General features: G+C 37.3%; 1 protein-coding gene across 1 annotated transcript in view; it reads right to left on the bottom strand.

Moving 5' to 3' along the window:
* LOC307011307 (uncharacterized protein) overlaps nt 1-18,747 on the bottom strand; it is a 62,433-nt gene that overhangs the window by 18,214 nt on the left and 25,472 nt on the right. The window contains exon 6 of the mRNA XM_079636794.1: nt 12,661-12,737. The gene's annotated coding sequence lies outside the window, so the exon portion shown is untranslated. The remainder of the gene's footprint in view (nt 1-12,660; nt 12,738-18,747) is intronic.

An 18,747-nucleotide genomic window follows, 5' to 3' on the forward strand; every position in this document is an offset into this window, starting at 1 on the left:
GTTTTTACTATATTTTTTATCAAACGAATGCAGTCTTGGTGAGCATAAGAGACTTCTTTCAGAAATATAAACAAATCTTACAGATACAGACCCCAAACTGAGCGGAATTAAAATAATTCTTACATTTAATTTAAAATGTACTGAGCAGGAATGCATGTTTGTCCAAGCACCAGCAGATGAAGATGCCGTGTGGTTAGTTTAACAATGTTTTGTTTTGTAATGCATGTGATTAAGTGCTTGACAGTCATAATTCTGCTGCTACATTATCAAGGTCAATATATTGCCATCCCAAATAAATAGTGTCAGTGATGTACGACTTTGTGTAGTTTGTATCAACTGCACTTGTGCATAATGCATCACATCATGAACAAGATTCTCAATGCACAAATCAAACTCACTTAGAAATCACCATGCTGTCATTGAAAACTAATGACTCCAGGTGCATGGCCATCAAAGTCAATGTCAGTGTCAACAGGGGCTTTACTGCATAATGTTGGTGCTGTTATGAAAATAGAAATATTACCATGTTTTTTAAATTCAATGCAGCCACGAGTTCTACCTCAGTAGTTTGTGTACGGCTGCCAGTCATACCAACTACATTCAAGCGATGCTTTACAAATGTGCTGTATGTTGACAGATGTGTCTTATCTGCAGATGAATTTATACAGACGCCAGATCTCCGTGTCGATATTCTACACCTTATGCTTGTCCTCATTAAGGGACAGATGCATGACGGAAACTTCTGTTGGATGCGTTTACACCGAAATAAAAGTTTTTGCACAGTAACTTTTCTCCCTCTGTGAACTTCTTCCAACCGCTGATGCAGAATGTGTGATGAATGCAATTGAACATATGTTTTTGTAATTAGTACTCCAGATTCGGAGTCATTGAGTATGCATATTTACTGAGTTAATACAAATAATCTGTGTGATTTAAAAGACTTTCTTTTAGGTTTTGAAGACCTTCATTTTGGTTGTATTTATGTTAAATATTTAAATCACGTAAATATGAATGTTTTGTCATACTTATGTGGGCTATAAGCTTACGTATTTTAGGTTTAAGTTAATGGTCAGCATTACAAACCCAGTCAAATAAAGTGTTCATAAAAATATATTTATGACATTAAAGCAAAACGGCTTCAAATCATGTTAATCAATTACCGCAAGTGATGATTTCAAGTTTTACTGTAAAGTTTCCACAAAAATATTAACATTGATAATATTCAGAAATGTTTATTGAGCAGCATATCAGCATATTAGAATGATTTCTGAAGGATCATGTGACACTGAAGACTGAAGTGATGATGCTGAAAATTCAGCTATTATAGAAAATAGTTATTTTAAATTGTAATATTTCACAATATTGCTGTTTTTACTGTATTTTTGATCAAATAAATGCAGCATTGGTGAGCACAAGAGACTTCACAAATGTGTTATTTGAGCTGTAATGTGGTTATTTTAACACTTTAGTGCGTTATTGCAAGCACATTATTGTACTTTTGTTTTTACAAAAGATGAAAAGAGCATAGGAATAATATGGGGGGGGGGGCATAAATTGACAATTGAAGATTTTGTATCGTTGAACAGAGACTCACAGGTTTCTCACAATGAGATCTCAGTGATCTGAAGTTTAAATGTCTGTGCCTCAACACTCATTCCTCCTCATAAAAATCTTAAAGTCCAGTCACGTGTGCGTCTGTGACCGCGAAATGCACATCCATTCCCCCATATTCAATCTCTGAATGCTGGGTCTGACACTCTCTCTGTCTTTCTCTCACTTTATCCTTTCTTTCTCCAAGAAAAAAAAGAAAAGCAGGTATTTGCAATAGCGGGACGTGCCACGGTGCATTGGGGAGATTTGTTAATTCTTTTTGCTCTTTGTGTTTTGGCCTAATGAAGACTAATGAATCTCTAAAACCTCTGTGGTGCAGGAGGAGAGACTTGAATAATAAGAGATGAAACTATACAAATCACGATGCAGAAACGACCTGTGGAGAATAAACACCGGCTGAGAGAGTCCAGCTCTGGGACACTATAGGACTCGCTCTGCATACACACACACACACACACACACACACGTGCACTGAGATACTGTATCCCAGAATGCAAAGGGCTCAACTTGACCTTCGAAATGGCTTACTGTTAAAATATGTGAAATATACATTTTGCAATAAACAGTATGCATGGTACATTATTGACCTCATATGACGAGTGCAATCCAGTTATCAACTTAGATATAAAAAAAAATATGCAATATAAATTTTAATGTAACATTGTGTAAAAAAAAAACTATTAGGAATGGAAAGTCAAGTCAAGTGCATTGCGCTGTGGGATATCCATTGCAGGGTTTAACTAAAACCATTTAAAAAAAAATAATTTAATTACTTAAAATAAACTTTAACTGAAATAAAATATTAAAAATATATATTTCAGCTAGTTGCCAACATTTCTCACTTTCATTTAACTTTTCATGTAACTAAAACTGAAATGAAAACTAAGAAAAACTACATAGAAATTCAGTAGTGGCCAAGAGTAATGTACATTTGATTTAAAAATGTGTTAAAGATTGTGATGCATTTTGCATAGTTGTGCTTGGAATTTTTCTTCCTTCAATTTTTAAGTACAATCAACTTTGATGTTTGAGTCATTTCAACTTAAATAACAAAGTTGTTTCAACACAAGTTGTTGAAACTGCTTAACTTATTTTGATGAGTTAAAGCAATGTAAAAATATATTGTCATAACTTTTTGATCATATCATTTTATAGTACAAAGTTATGAACATGCAAAAACAAGTTTCATTAAAAAAAACTTTGTTTTTCTATGTATTTGCATATATGTAGCTAGCATTTGTATTTTTTGCCAAATAATTTTGTCAGAGAAATACTCTAAACAAGTGTAATGTTTTGTTTTTCCTTCATATTTAAAATACTTAAAAAATATAAAATATATTCCTCATATTTTGATCGTTTAATCGAACTTTAGGGTCACAAAAAAACAGTATCCTCTCCAGACATCACTTTTGGCCACTACTGTATACACTGTAAAAAAAATTGCTGCGATTATTTAGCACAACTTAAAATCCAACATTGTTTCAACTTTAAAAAGTATGTGTTCAAGCTTGACTTAAAATATTAAGTTTAGTTAACTTAAGTTTAGTTTGGTTAAGTTGGATATTTAAGTTATCTCAACAAATTTTAACTAATCGCAGCCACATTTTTTACAGTGTACCTGCCTATACTGTGTATATTAGATTCTAAAAAAACAACATATTTCAACAAAGCATTTAGCTTATACTTAGCTTATAATTTTCTTTATGTTGACCACAAGGATGACCTGCATTTGCCAGAATGAGGAATATAACAGTACATCAGGGAATATGCAATGCACTCGACCTGACCTCGACCCTTTATCTACCGGACTGCCAAAAGTCGATTTTTTATGCAATGCAAAACAAACACGTTTAATTCTACTCACTAAGGTAGACATTTGCAATGTACTGTTTAAAACCCAGAATTCTTTTTCTTTTTCTTGAGAAGATGATAACCAACCAGAAGCATATAGTTTAAGCCGAGAGCCTCTGCAGACACAGATTATTCTGTTTGGGTCCCTTTCGTACAGGTAGTTCATCACAGAGGCATAATTAACACCCATAGAGCAGCGCGAGTGTTTGTACACCGTGATTTGTACACTGCAGAGAGCTGCTGTTTGCATTAATAATCCCACAGCTTGCAGATTCAAAGGCACAATGAGGCACGTGGGACGGCCGGTGGGTCCCGGTGTGGGTCCCGCTCGCTCGTGTGCTTAAACCTACAGAGCTTTATTTAATGATATCTAATCGCACCGACTTCCTCCCAAGCAGGAAATGAGAGCCTGGATCTCTCATCACACTTAAAAACCATTGCTTCTTCCTATCAAATAATGTAGGGGGGGGGGGATGTGCATGCTGTGCGTCATTGTTTTCACCACACTGAAGAAGAAAAAACTTATATACACACAAATATCTAAAAATACTCAAGTCAAGATACATTTACTTTAGAAGCAAAGTTACTTTTAGACCAAAGTCTTGTTTACTGAAAAATGTGTTTAAGCTTAAAACAAGAAAACACATCTGCCAGTGGTTTCAGAAAAATACACTTAATTCAAAAGAAAAACAAGATTTATTTTTCTGACCCCATTGACAGATACTGTTTTCTTGTTTTAAACATAAACTCACATAATGTTTTAATTTTGACACATTTTTCAGTGAACAAGGTTTAATATCTGAAGTAACTTTAGAGAAAGAATAAATTTAGAGAAAAAAAACCAAGATGAAATACTGACGAACATTTTTTGCAGTAAAAACATTTTTAAATCAAGATGCATTTACTTGAGAAGCAAAATTACGTAAAATATATTAAAGGGGTCATGACATGTTTTTTTTTATTTTATTATTATGTTCCCTTAGGTGCAATTATAGTATTACTATAGTTTTTTTTACAAAAAACTTTTAAAATGTAGTGATTTATGACCTTTTCCCTGTTTCTCATCCTCTGATTCAAACAGTCTGTTTTGGGGGTGTTTCCCCTTTAAGAGTTCAGTGTTAACGCCCACTGTTATGATTGGCTAACGTCAGTGCCTATGCATCAATTATTAACGCCCCCAGCCAGAATATTTGCGGATTCGGCGTATTTAAAAAGTAGTTTAAAGTTTTAAATACATTACTTACAGTTTGCGTCGTCGTTGTTGAGCCCAGAATAGTCGGCACGGACTTATCTTTGAGCAACAGTTTTCTGGCAAAGCCAGCATCATTTTGGTATTTGTTCTCAAAACAGTCATCCTTCAAATGTATAGAACAAACGCTTAAACTAACACTGCCGTGACTGGGACGTCCGCAAAAAATAAAGTGCATCCATTTTTCCCTGACGTCTGGATCTTTCGCACCGTATTCAAAGATGTTGTTTGTCCACAGCCAGTAACAGCACATCTGCGGCATCGTCATTTCCCTGTACACAGAGCCACTCGCTGTCCGTCGACTGAACACTTGTGAGGCGCGCGGGCGCGACAATGATACGAAATGAGCGTAGTTGTCTTGCGCTTAAAGCGTAGCTGTCTTGTGCTGGAGGCGGTCATATGCAAACGCTGGCACGTCACTTCGTACCGTGACGTCACTTCTTACCATGGATCCAGAACGAGCTGTATTTAGAGCTTGATTAAATAAATGATTCGTTTATAATGGGGAGGACGTCTTAAGCTATGAAACTTGCAGGATGTTTTAATGGTACAAAGACCTCTTATATACCAAAAGATCAAGACAAATTTGGTTTCTCATGTCATGACCCCTTTAAGTCTTGTCTTCTGGGAAATGTATTAAATAAAGTGAATTATGCTTTTTTTAAAAATCTGCTATTTGGGGTAAGAAAAATAAACTTAATTCAACGGGAAAACAAGTTTATTTTCTGACCCCACTGGCAGATCATTTTTTGGGTTTTAAGCAAAAAACTCACTAAATTTGTATACATTTTTCATAAATCCAGGCTTAATATCTTGTCGTTTTTTCTTATAAAGAAAATATTTCTTGTTTTAAGATTGTTTAAATATTTGTACTGGAAAACAAGATACAAATATAGAAGCTTAATTTGAGTTTGACAACTTATTATGAATCAGTAAGTGACCATAGCGTACTAAATCTCAAAATAGGGAAAATCTAAACTAAAAATATCCATCTACATTATTCCTGATCAGATAAAGCTTTAAGACTGAATCTGATTGATGATGACAAACCACATGAACCGAAACACTTTAAGTTCAGCTCACTGTTTTTAATCTGTTTCAGGGTTCTGTATTCACGAAAACTTAAAGGGGTGGTTGATTATGATTTCACTTTTCTAACTTTAGTTAGTGTGTAATGTTGCTGTTTGATCATAAACAACATCTGCAAAGTTACAACGCTCAAAGTTCAAAGCAAAGGAAGATATTTGCTTTTAAAGAAAAGGACTACAACAAACGGCTGGTAGAGACTACACGACATTCCTCCCGGGTTAGTGACATCACCAACCCTAAAATTTACATAAGCCCCGCCCCCGGGAACACAGTGATTTATAGATTACCATGACAGAATATGCTAATCAATGACTAGAAGATAGTTAACTCCACATCAGCAACATAAATTCATCAACTAACCATTCAGAGACGTCCTGTTGCTTCTACATGTTGTCACTTCTTCTTGAGTCTCTCCATCTTTGTCTGACTCCGTTTTAACATTAAAGGCAGAACAGTTTCTGTCATTTTAGTGTGTCTGCGCGAGGTAATCACAGCTGCTAACACACACAAGCTCTTGGAACCCCGCCCTCTGCAGCAGCTCATTTGCATTTAAAGGGCCAGGCACAAATTGATGCGTTTTTACAAACCCTCAAAAAGTGACAACTTTAACATCCTATATAAACATATCTGTGGAGTATTTTGTGCTAAAAATTCACACACGCACACACTGGGGACATCAGAGATTTATTTAACATCTTGTGAAAAGGGCATTTTACCACCCCTTTTAAGCAGCATATGTTTTTCTTAAAGCACCTCTCCTTCTCCCTGTGAAATCTATTTGTCTTTACTTTCTGATTGTTATAGCGTGATGATGAAATAATATCAAGAAAACAGCAATGCGAGCAGCAATTACATTTAAAGTGCATGAAATGTCTGTTCTTTGCCTCAAAAAAAATGGTAAAAGGAGAAAAATGACTGCAGTGTTGTGCTGTACAACATATCTGTCACGAAACGAAACACGGAATCCATTATGTCAGATCAGCCGATGTCAGGCACAAAAAGGCCTGCGCTCTGGAAATATCTCCCGTCGAGTGAAAGCCGAGCTCAAGACAGGCTTCTGGCGCAATTTTACAATCAATCCAAATTCTGCCGAGACATAGTGTTGTTTAATGACTCAGGGAATAAAGTCCATCGCACAAGGCCTTTTAGCTCCGTGGATTGCCGATGCCAAATTGGGAGACTAATAACAGGGTACGGGGCTGGAAATAAACAGAGATGCGTTCAGGGACCCGCAGCAAGTGATGCTATTTACTTCTCAAAGTCATACAATGAAGGGAAAATAGAGAGTTAGGCTCTGTGAGCTGCTCATGCTTGGATGCTTTTACGTGTGTGTGTGTGTGTGTGTGTGTGTGTGTGTGTGTGTGTGTGTGTGTGTGTGTGTGTGTGTGTGTGTGTGTGTGTGTGTGTGTGTGAGAGAGAGAGAGAGAGAGAGAGAGAGAGAGAGAGAGAGAGAGAGAGAGAGAGAGAGAGAGAGAGAGAGAGAGAGAGAGAGAGGAAACAATAGAAGGAAATTTTTAATGAATTTTACATTTTCTGAGAAAAATGTGATTGTTTTTGCCAGTGCAAAACTGGCTGCTATTATGGTTGCCAAGGCTCTGTCAACATTTTACTTAATTAAAAGTATCTAGCCAAAAACGTACTTGAGTTAAAATACAAAACGTGTAAAGTGTTTTTAAAAAGTTCTAACTGACTGATCATGTCAAGAGATGGAGGTTTTCTCATTAAAGTAGTTTGGATGCAACGCAGCTGGTTCAGTCATGATGTCCTGACTAAAGCTTTAGGGCACACCAGATGTTCAACCGAAAGCAATATCCTGAAACCAAAGCTGATTTGATCGTTGTTTATATACTGATCACTGATCGTGTTCACGCTTAAAGTTTATCGCAACCTTGTTAGCGCAGTGAGAGAAACAATGCTTTTTAATACGAGGAGAGACTTAAGTCATGACAGACAATTTGCACTTTGAAGTACTAAAAGAAATTAGTTTTTAGTAATCGAGTAAAAGTGTTCAGTTTAAATCGTGAAATAATACTTAAGTATAGTAGTATATTCATTTAAAAGGTGGTTTTGTAATATCATTGATATACTATTGTAGTTTAAAAAATATATATACCGGTATATATTTGTCACGATGCACTCCACGACGCCTCCTCCTGGCTTCACCAGATCACTCTCTCCTGAGTTCTAGGACTTCACTTCCCATCACCCCCATCACTCATCACCTCCTTCTATCCCTGTCTCATTCCCATTATCACTGCCTCCTGTTCCCACTTAGTTCCCCTTTATCTGGCCCTCGCTTCCCTTTGTTCCCTGCGAGGTCTTGATACCGCCACGACGTGCTACTCTGAGCTATTCTCCATATCCCCGTGTATTCCTGGTTCCTCGATTCAAGCCTGTATCCCCTTCGACTCTGTGAACGTTCGCTGCCTGCCCACGACCCTTGCCTGGTAACCACTCTGAGTTTGGACTGCCCCTGTATATTCAACAGCCCTGTGCTGCCTTTGTTTCTGTCTGTTTTGTGTTCATCATTAAAGATATTGCTCATGGATCCGAACGCCTCTGAGTCTTCATCACAATATTGATATTTTGTTTTCACTTATATTATATTGATATTGAGTTTCACGGTAAAATAACAGCAGGTATCATTCACATCAGTTACAGTACATGCTAAAGTTTATTACTTTGTGTTAGTCATTTGAACTAACCTAAGTATGCACAACAATAGTAATGTTTAAATCTAGCAAACAGCATTAGTAAGAGAAAAGAATATATAGAAATGTGTTAATGATAAATGGATGAATGTATGAACCACATGTAAGCACAACACATGAAATGTAAGGCAGTTCTCAATGTACTATCTTGTATTTCACCGTAATTGGTGTGTGTGTCCGTGTGTGTGTGTGTGCGTGCGCGTGCGTCCGTGTGTGTGTGTGTGTGTGTCTCACTTCTGTTTAATGAGAGCGGCTAGCCAAGACTGAATCCCTCTAAATATATACCCTCAAGTCTGCTGAATAAGAAATTACAGAACATTTTCATTTTGACTTGAAGCCTCAGCAGAAGAGGGTAATACATGCAGAAATATTTCATTATTCAGCCCCTGTAGAAATTAGCTCATAAATTAGAGAGGAAAAATAATATAGTACACAGAGTCTGGATTGTGTTTCTGACCTTGAGAAATATTAAAGTCAGACCATCCTACATGAAAATACCCATTTGTATTTATTGTTTTTGTATTATGCATTTACCATCCCGGAAAGTTCCTATATTAGTTTGAAAGTCATATGACGTATAACAAAATGGTCAGAACAAATTGGACATTTCAGGCAATTTCAAACAATTTTCTTCTCCATCAATACAAATCTAAACCGTACCATTCCTCCTACACCTTAAAATCAACATGAAACTGCATACAAGCAATTTTACTTCTTGAACTTGCACATCAGTAATTGATATGAGTGTTGGGAGTTGGACAGCCGGTTGGAGTGACGCAAAAATAAAAGTTGTTGCCGAGGTGATTAGATTAGTTATCGCGACTACTTTTTATTAACTAATCTAATCGCCTCGGCAACAACTTTCCTTTTATGCACATTTATAAATCTCGTAAATAGTTATGAAGACAAATGTTTTTCCAACCCGATCTCACGGCAATTCGTACAAATTTTACGTGGTGGCTAATTTGTACGAATCCATACGACCTCACTCGTACGAATTAGTAATATTTTTGCTAAATCGTACATATTTTACGAGTTGCCTTATTCGTATGAATTTGTACGAATGACCTACCCCAGACCCCGCCCCTAAACCTAACCATCTTGTACGAATTAGCAACCTTTTAATCACTTGTACGAATTAGAACGATTTTTGCTAAACCGTACATATTTTACGAGTTGCCCAATTTGTATGAATATGTACGAATGACCTACCGCTGACCCTGCCTCTAAACCTAACCATCACATGGGTTTAGACAAATCGTACGGATTTGTACGAATTAGCCACCTTTTAATCACTCGTACGAATTGGTCGTGAGATAGCGTTGCTTTAGAATAAGCACTGAGTTGTTTGCAATAAAACCAGAAACATATTTTTTAAAAGTCATCCCAGTCTCAGCAGACATGAATCCTAAGCATCCAGCGTGTAATTAGTAAACATAACTTTATACACCACACATACGTTTTTCTATATTAGAGGCCATTTGCAATTCACGTTGTCTGCACAGTATAATTAAAGCCCATCCGTGGGTTTGTAATGACCCTTTGGACATTGCATTTTAATTATTATTCATACTTGCTGCTATTAATTAATCAAGAGAGGGCTAGATAATGTTTCGTGTGGCTCGTGTTGTTGAATGAGGAGAAGTGTGCTGGCACTGCAGAAATGATCCGACTCGCAAACTCTCATGTTAGTGCTGAGGAGAGAGACGCTTGAGTGTTATTACACCAAACATCAGTGCTCAACCTCTAATGAGGCAAAATAATGCTGAATTAACTAACAGGCTAAACAACGATGGCATTTGAGAAGCCAACCAAACAAATCACTGACAATAGACTGGTGAGCGAGCATCTGCTTTTTCAACATTTAAGACAAAATGTACCATAAGCAAATAGCCTAAAGGAACATTAACGCTAACCGTGACCCCTTGAACTATTGATTCAATAAATGTGGTGGCTTAAAGGGTTAGTTCACCCAAAAAAAATTATTCTGTAATTTATTACTCACCCTCATGTCGTTCCAAATCTGTAAGACTTTCTTTCATCTTTTGAACACAAATGAAGATCTTTTTAATGAAATCTGAGAGCTTTCTGTCCCTCCATTGATAGCCTATGCAACTACCACTTTCAAGCTCCAGAAAGACATCATTAAAGTAATCCATGTGACTCCAGTGGTTAACCTCAATTTTATGAAGAGACGCGAGTGCTTTGTTTGCGCAAAGAAACTAATTTACCACTTTAGTTACAAACTGTGAATCTACAATACACGTTCACGGGAGCATCACAACGTATGCGTGTTGTATTGATGCGAGAGGAGACGTTGGAGGTTTAACCACTGGAGTCACATGGATTACTTTCAGGATGCTTTTATCCTTCTGGGGCTTGAAAGTGGTAGTTGCATAGACTGTCAATGGAGGAACAGAAATCTCTCAGATTTCATTAACTTTCCCACCATTGACGGAAATTTCTGGCTTTCCACTATTATATGGTAGGGGGCGCTATTACGCATCTTCAGAAAGAGTATTGAATCTCCTGATCAAAACATAGGCGAAGAAAAAGCAGAAGCATGCGATATATCATATACAAACACATGTCAAATAATGCGATCATCAACATTAAACTGCATATATCAAAACTGTCTAATGTTACAGAATGAAATGTGGAGCCAGGACGAGCTACAGGACTGTGAAGCTTTGGGGTGTTGATGGACTCGATCTACTCCATCTGTGATTAGATCATCGTTCTGAATACCATCCAGGCGTAGTTTTTGACAAAAAACACGATTTTCTCAGCTTTTTGCTCAAAACTTACCCACAAAAAAAAAAAAAAAAGAATGTTGTTGTCTAAAAGCAGTTCTTTCTTTTGATATATTGCATATTCAGATATTCATACAACAAAATATTCTGGAGGCCATGAAACTTTTGTGAAAATGATCAAAAATGCTGGCGGTGGCTGGCAACTTAAAAAAAAACTGGCGGGAAAGGAATTAAAAAGATCTACATTTGTGTTTCTGAAGATGGACGAAATTCATAAAGGTTTGGAACATGAGGGTGAGAAATTAATGACAGAATTTTCATTTTTGGGTGAACCAATCTGTGATCAAATTGGTGATTTGTGTCCGAGTAAAAGAGCTAAAGGAACTGAATATGAGGTTTCCTCATTCAACAATAAGAACAAAAGAACAGAGGCACTTCAATAAAAGAGTGCAGTTTACAAATGTGTAAAAATGTGACTGAAGACCATAAATGATTAAAATGATGTTAATTGCAAGTAGGCGATTGGTAATCCAGTATTTTGTTAGAAAGGAAATCAAAACAATGACTCAAAAACAAGATTTTGTCAACACTGGATGTTGTTCAGAAGGACTTGCTGACCAAATGGAGCTGAACACGACTCAAAACAAGAAATCTGAGTGATATTTTTGGGGGACGGATCCAAAAGATCTGATCACAGAATCCCTCATGCACAATGCTGAGCCAATCTCAGCCCCTTCCATGCATTTAAATTACAATTTCACAAAACTCTGAAAAACAGAGCAGAAATTCACATATTTGAATTACTTATTGGTCGAATTCATCAATTCATCAATAGGCTTCTTATTGGTAAAATTCATAGTCATGAATGTGAAATGTAACTAATATAGTAAGATTTTTTTAAATATATAAAAAAAATATATACATACATAACCATTCAAAGGTTTAGGGTCAGTAAGTGTTTTTTTAAGAAATTGAAACTTGCATCCACCGAGGACATTTATGATGTTACAGGAAAAAAAGCTGTTCTTTTGAACTTTCTATTCATCAAAGAATCCTAATAAAAATATCACGGTTATTAACACAAAGAATATTAAGCAGCACAACTGTTTTTAACATTGATAATAATCAGAAATGTGTCTTGAGCAGAAAATCAGCATATTAGAATGATTTCTGAAGATGTGACACCGAAGATTGAAGTAATGACGCTGAAAAATGGAACATGTAATAATATTAAATTGACATTTTTTTACTGTTTAAATGTATTTCGGATCAAATATGAGCAAACAAAAAACTTTCAAAAACATTTTTTGAACACTAGTGTACAGTAGGCTATATACAGTATTATCAGGATATATTTACATAACTTCTGTCTGCTAAATTATATTACTTTACTTACTTAAACTCCTTTAGATGCGTCATCAGTCAGCTCTCTGGTAAGTCCGGCCAGTTCTGAGCAAGATCTGCAGTTTCCAGCTGTGGAAAGAATCAAAGTGCTATTAGAGTGTATATATGTGTGTGTCCTCTTATCTCAGCAGACCTTAATGACCCAGTCCACAATCTCGATGTCCCACTGTCCCGCGTGCTGACTGGTGGGGTGCTGCGACGGGAGCCAGATGGGATGATATATGAGCATTGCACTAATCACCTGCTCATTCACATCAATTACACTCCCATCTGACAGGCAACCCACCACTGTACACTAATGGTTTTTTAAACGAGTCGCTCCAGATCAACTCTGCCGTTCCCAAACTCCCAAGCGTGATTGATTGACCGGTGTATTCCAGTTGACTCGTCCCCGTCGTCTTTGTCTCGACGTTTCCCCACAGGTAACTGACAGTTGTGGCACGCTGACAGAAGTTTGAGAGGCGTTCAGGAGAGAGACGTGAACAAACGCGTGGCGCTGACGGATGGATCATGTTTGAAGCCTGTTGTTGTGGCTTAAAATGGCACCGTCTTTCTCCTTCAGCTTGTTGCCATTTGTTTCAAAATAGGAAACTATGTTAGGAAAGCAGCGATTCCCTCGCATTGTGGAGTCTGACAGCGCTAGCACCCCAGTATGAGCCGCAGATTATCTGGATTGATGTGCTAATGAGAGGAAAATCCTCTTGGCACAGAGAAGAACAGAACTGTTGTACAGAATGTTGTCGTGTGTCCTATTCTCTTCTAAAGAACATATTGTTGTGAATACAGCAGATCCACAAAGTGCTCACCTGCTTTCACAGTCCCCTGTAGCTTTAGCTAAAGACATTATGCCAGAATGATTGTGTTTGTGGGCCAAACTGACAGAGAACACAGCTTCGCAATATATTTGTGCTGATTCTGATATCTTTGATAGGATGCAACATCATGAATACCGTTTGCAATCTGACTGGTTTTGCAATCCTTCTTTAACAAAAATGATGTTGAAGTCCCCATGAAATGAAAAATGAAGCTTTTAGTATGAATATGTTAGCCTTATGTTATCTAGTCAGCTCCAAAAAAATTGCATTTAGAAGATATAAGCGTTCAAAACTTAGTCTCTCACTTCTACCAATATGGATTAATGATTTTGATGACATCATTCTGCTCTTCAGCTTCTCATTAGATTTTCTGTCCAATCAAATGCTCTCTAGAATCTGAAGCCCCGCCCCCTATATTATAAATAGACGCTGAAGCTGCGGCAGAAATCAGTCACTTGTTCACACATTCACTATTTTCTACATGGTGAATGGCACATAGTGCACTATATAGGGGATAGGGAACGATTCAGACAGTGTAAATATGCTGTACATTGGGGCGATTGAAGTCTGGTGTCACGTCGGTGTCACGTGAACCGCCACAGCTCCGGTCCAGAGACACGATACACAGAGCGGATCATATGATCGAGTCGACGCAGACCAGAAAACGTATCACTCATTTGAATTCTGCACAGAATGCTGTATTTTACAGCGATATGGAGGAGATCAGGAGGAGAAACGGTTCGAGATTAGAAGGAAACTGCAGCTTTACTGAGCTCAACTGCTCTGGCTTTCGATATTGGCCGTTTTAAGAAAGGGGAGGAGCTGCTTGATATGCCCCGCCCTGTTTCAGTGGAAATTATGTCAACACATTAAATAATTCTGCATGTTTCAAGGCACTTCACTGGATCTTTCACGTTGGTCAAATCAGTTCAAACTGATTTGATTCAGAACTCTGGATTCAACTATTTATCTGTCACCATGTCTACAGCATTTTTGTATATTGTGCAGACATTTCTATGCATTTAAATATTGTTTTTAAAGTTATGAATTGTTATATGGGTGCATATAAATTAAAATGATTACATTGGGACAATACATTTTTCTTCTCCATCAAAATGTAAACGTGCCTAATTATTGTTTGTTTACAATATTGTAAACAATACAATGTTTTTTTGCATCTGTACTGATATAGCAATTTTATAAATACACTATCATTCAAAAGTTTGGGGTCGGTAAGATGTGCTTATGCTCTGATGCTCAACGAGGTACATTTATTTTATCAAAAATACAGTAAAAAATTATATTGTAAAATATTGTTTAAATTAAAAATAACTTTTCTATTTGAATAAATGTTAAAGTGTAATTTATACATGTGACCAAAGCTGAATTTTCAGCATCATTACTCCAGTCTTCAGTGTCTCATGATCCTATATAGAAATCATTCTAATATGATGATTTGCTGCTCAAGAAACATTTCTGATTATCATCAAAATTGAAAACAGTTGAGCTAAAAGTAGAATATTTTCAAGAAATAGAATAGAAAAACTGAATAGAACTAACCCCATATTTTTGAATATATTTTCTCTACCAGAACATGAGAAAACATGAATTCCGAGTATAAATATTGAGACATACAGAATATTGTCAAAAGGCTGGTGTTACCTATATTGTGTAGTCCAAAACCCTGGCAGATTCCAGCGCAGAAGCATCCTGAATCTCCAGCCAGTAGAAGTTTTTTTTCCCCTGTACAGTAAGTCACACACACACACACACACACACACACACACACACACACACACACACACACACACACACACACGCTGTGTCAGACATCTTCCATAATACGGAGCGCTCAGGAGGCCACATTCGACATTGATTTATTACAATGCTGCTCAATAGAACAATGAAGCACACACAAAGCGACGTTTAGAGTCCGCAGGCGTCGTTTCTCTTACACACACGGCCTTTTGTCGACCTTTTCTCCAAGACCCGCGTTCCTCCACAGAAGAACACACTCCCCGCTGAGTGAGTTATAGTTTCAACAGCAATTGAAATGTCTGTCCAATCTGTCCGAGTCTTGAATGAGAACGACATGAGGATGCTTCAGGGAGAATGATGAATTTTTAAGCAAAGTGGCTCACTGATTTTGACTCCCACTAGTCAAAAAAATGAAATTAATTGGTTAGAACGAGGATGAAACTCACAAAACATGTCAAGAACATGTCTAAGTCATATTTCACTAAGAAAATTAAGTCTATTTTTAGACTTATGAGTGTTTGCATTGTGACATTATTTTAATAATGATTAAGCATATTTACAAACATATATTACATGAAAAGTAATTATACACCATGGTAGAATTCGTTGCATAATCTAGGATTAAAGTAATGAGTATCACCATTAAAAATGCGGAAAAAAAGAAAGAAAAAAAAACACTATGACATTTTGGGGAGACATGTCATAACAATTAGTCACAAAGAATGTCATTTTGTTCCCCTTCAATCATGTTTCCCTGAAAAGTGGCCGATGGAGAATATATTAATGAAGTTTGCAAAGGTTGTTTGCTTGCATTCAGTACATTCTTCAACAGTTCCAGAAGAACCCAATGACACGCAGCAATTCTGACCTTTAAAGAGTCAACCATTTACACAAAAATGAGTTTATGAGCAGAGTGTATCATATCCTACAACTGCTCACAGCTCTGAAAACACAAGTTCATCCTTAAGTAATTTAATGGAAAAAATGCAACATGCCCAAAAGTTCACACATGGGAGTTTCAAGTAAAAGTTGCACCTTGTAGTGTTAGTAGTTATTTCACACATACATTTACATCTACATTTTTCATTTTCAACAAGGAGAGGAGCTTGAACACGCAACAGTTGAAGATATCTTACCCAAAAAATACTTTATTTAGAGGCCAAATGCGAAAAGATACTTTTTCAGTATTTGACGCAGACTTTCTACGGCTTTTCGGCTGTTTTTAATCTACATTTTTATAAATATTCGGCTGTTTTTAATCTACATTTTTATAAATATTTGGATGGATGGATGGATGGATGGATGGATGGATGGATGGATGGATGGATGGATGGATGGATGGATGGATGGATGGATGGATGGATGGATGGATGGATGGATGGATGGATGGATGGATGGATGGATGGATGGATGGATGGATGGATGGATGATAGAAAATTATAACAGCAAGGCATGTATATAAACTTTTTCATTGGTTCTTGCTGATTAATTTGAATCCTTATTGTGTATTGTCCGTCTTGTATTTTTATGATCGTTCTTAAGTTTGTATGATGTCCTAGAGGGTTTTGAAATAAAATGCATTTATAAATGTATTATATATATTTATATACACACATACATACATGTTAATGTGGGTCTTACAGCTCATTTTCATGCTGTCCACAGTATAGCCTAAACATTAAATGCATAAATTAGTAAGAGTAGTGTGTAAGAAGGTTATTCCAAACATATCTAACAGCGTATATGCATGAGTTTAGACAGTTGTGTGATGTTTGTTAGTTTTAAGCGGAAACCTCCATCCCTCAGAGATATTTCCAGGAAGTTTAACACAGGCAAACTCAGCAGTTGAATTTCAATGTGCTGCAGGCAACGCTGCATTGATCTCGGCGTGCTTCCATGCAAATTTCTGCAAAATTCAGACGCTAACATCTTCATTACGAAGCTCTATGGCTCTTGGTAAGCTAGAGGGAGGTATTCTATACTAGCAATAAAAGCTGCATCAAAGCCCCGAAGAAATCAAATCCCAGAGATGGCCCACAGTCAACTGGATAAGGATTCAACATTAAAGAGTCTGACAATCCAACGCAGCGCACCATCATCTACCGCACAACTGCAAAGCACAGATAGAGAACACGGGATTCGCATGAGCCCCGAGCCAAGATAGCCTATGCCACCTCATTAAAATTCAGAATACATTTCTCGGACGATTTGTGACCGGTTGCCTTCTCTAAGCAGTTCTTGAGAACCGCCAGCTGAGCCGCGTTCATTTCCTTGTCTGAGAAGATCAAGTCCCTAATTTAGCGGCGAGTTAGGAGCGCAGAGGTTGGACTCAGTACGCACTGTCATTTTGCCCGTCCAGTTGAACCCAGCCAGCCTTCGATGCTCGCAGCTATTCCAAAAGATCTGCTTTAGCAAAACAAACAAGACAGAGCATCTCTGCACAGAAGTTAAACTAGGCACAATAACTTCTCTTTGACGATTAAATGATGAGGTTTTCTAATTAAGGCTTAGCTGCTCCGCATATTTTAAAGTTCCCTACAGGCTTTTTGACGTCATGGTAAGAGAAATGGAGGAGATGCAGGAGAAAGCGGGATGAACTGTGGACACGGCGTAAGCAATGTGATAATTATCTGAAGTCTCCTGCTGGGCGATGATGAGTGCTACAGAGCTCTGAGTTAAAGCTGTTGATGTTTTTAGTGCTGTTTACTATTACTTACTGCTGTTTACAGTTAGTTATTTGCACAAACCCCAACTGCAAATATATTCATTTTTGCATGGAAGATGATAAAACACAACAAAGTCTCATAGAAACCAATTTTAAAGGAGGTGCCCAAATCTAGTAACCAAGATGAGGACATTTGACCCTAGAAATCACTCATAATAGCATAGAAATCACAAAGTTTGAGTAATATTTGAAATTTGACCAGTAAGCACACTTATTACATTGCAACCACCGAAAAAATCTACCAATGATATAGCAACACGCTTAAAGGCCACTTAGCAACTGCATAGCAACACCCTACCAACCACTCAGAATACCATAGTAACCACAAAGTTTAAGTACTATTTTAAATTGGACCTGTAAGCAACCCAACGACCTAGCAACCACCCCCAAACACCACACCAATGATATAGCAACATGATTAAGGCCACTCAAAATACCTTAGCAACACCCTAGCAACCACTCAGAATACCCTAGAAACAACATTGTTTGAGCACTATTTAAAATTGAACCAGTAAGCAAACTTATCTCCTAGCAACCACCCAGAACACCATACCAATGATATATCAACATGCTTAAGGCCCCTCAAAACACCCAGCAACCACACAGAATACCCTAGACACCACAGTGTGAGTGCTATTTAAAATTGGACCGGTAAGCAAACGTATCTCCTAGCAACCACCCAGGAAACATACCATGAATATGCTTAAGGCCACTCAAAACACCTTAGCAACATCAACCACTCAGAATACCCTAGAACCCACAAAGTGTGAGTGCTATTTAA

This window comes from Phoxinus phoxinus (assembly GCF_949152265.1).
Source record: "Phoxinus phoxinus genome assembly, chromosome: 15".
Classification (NCBI taxonomy): Eukaryota; Metazoa; Chordata; class Actinopteri; order Cypriniformes; family Leuciscidae; genus Phoxinus; species Phoxinus phoxinus.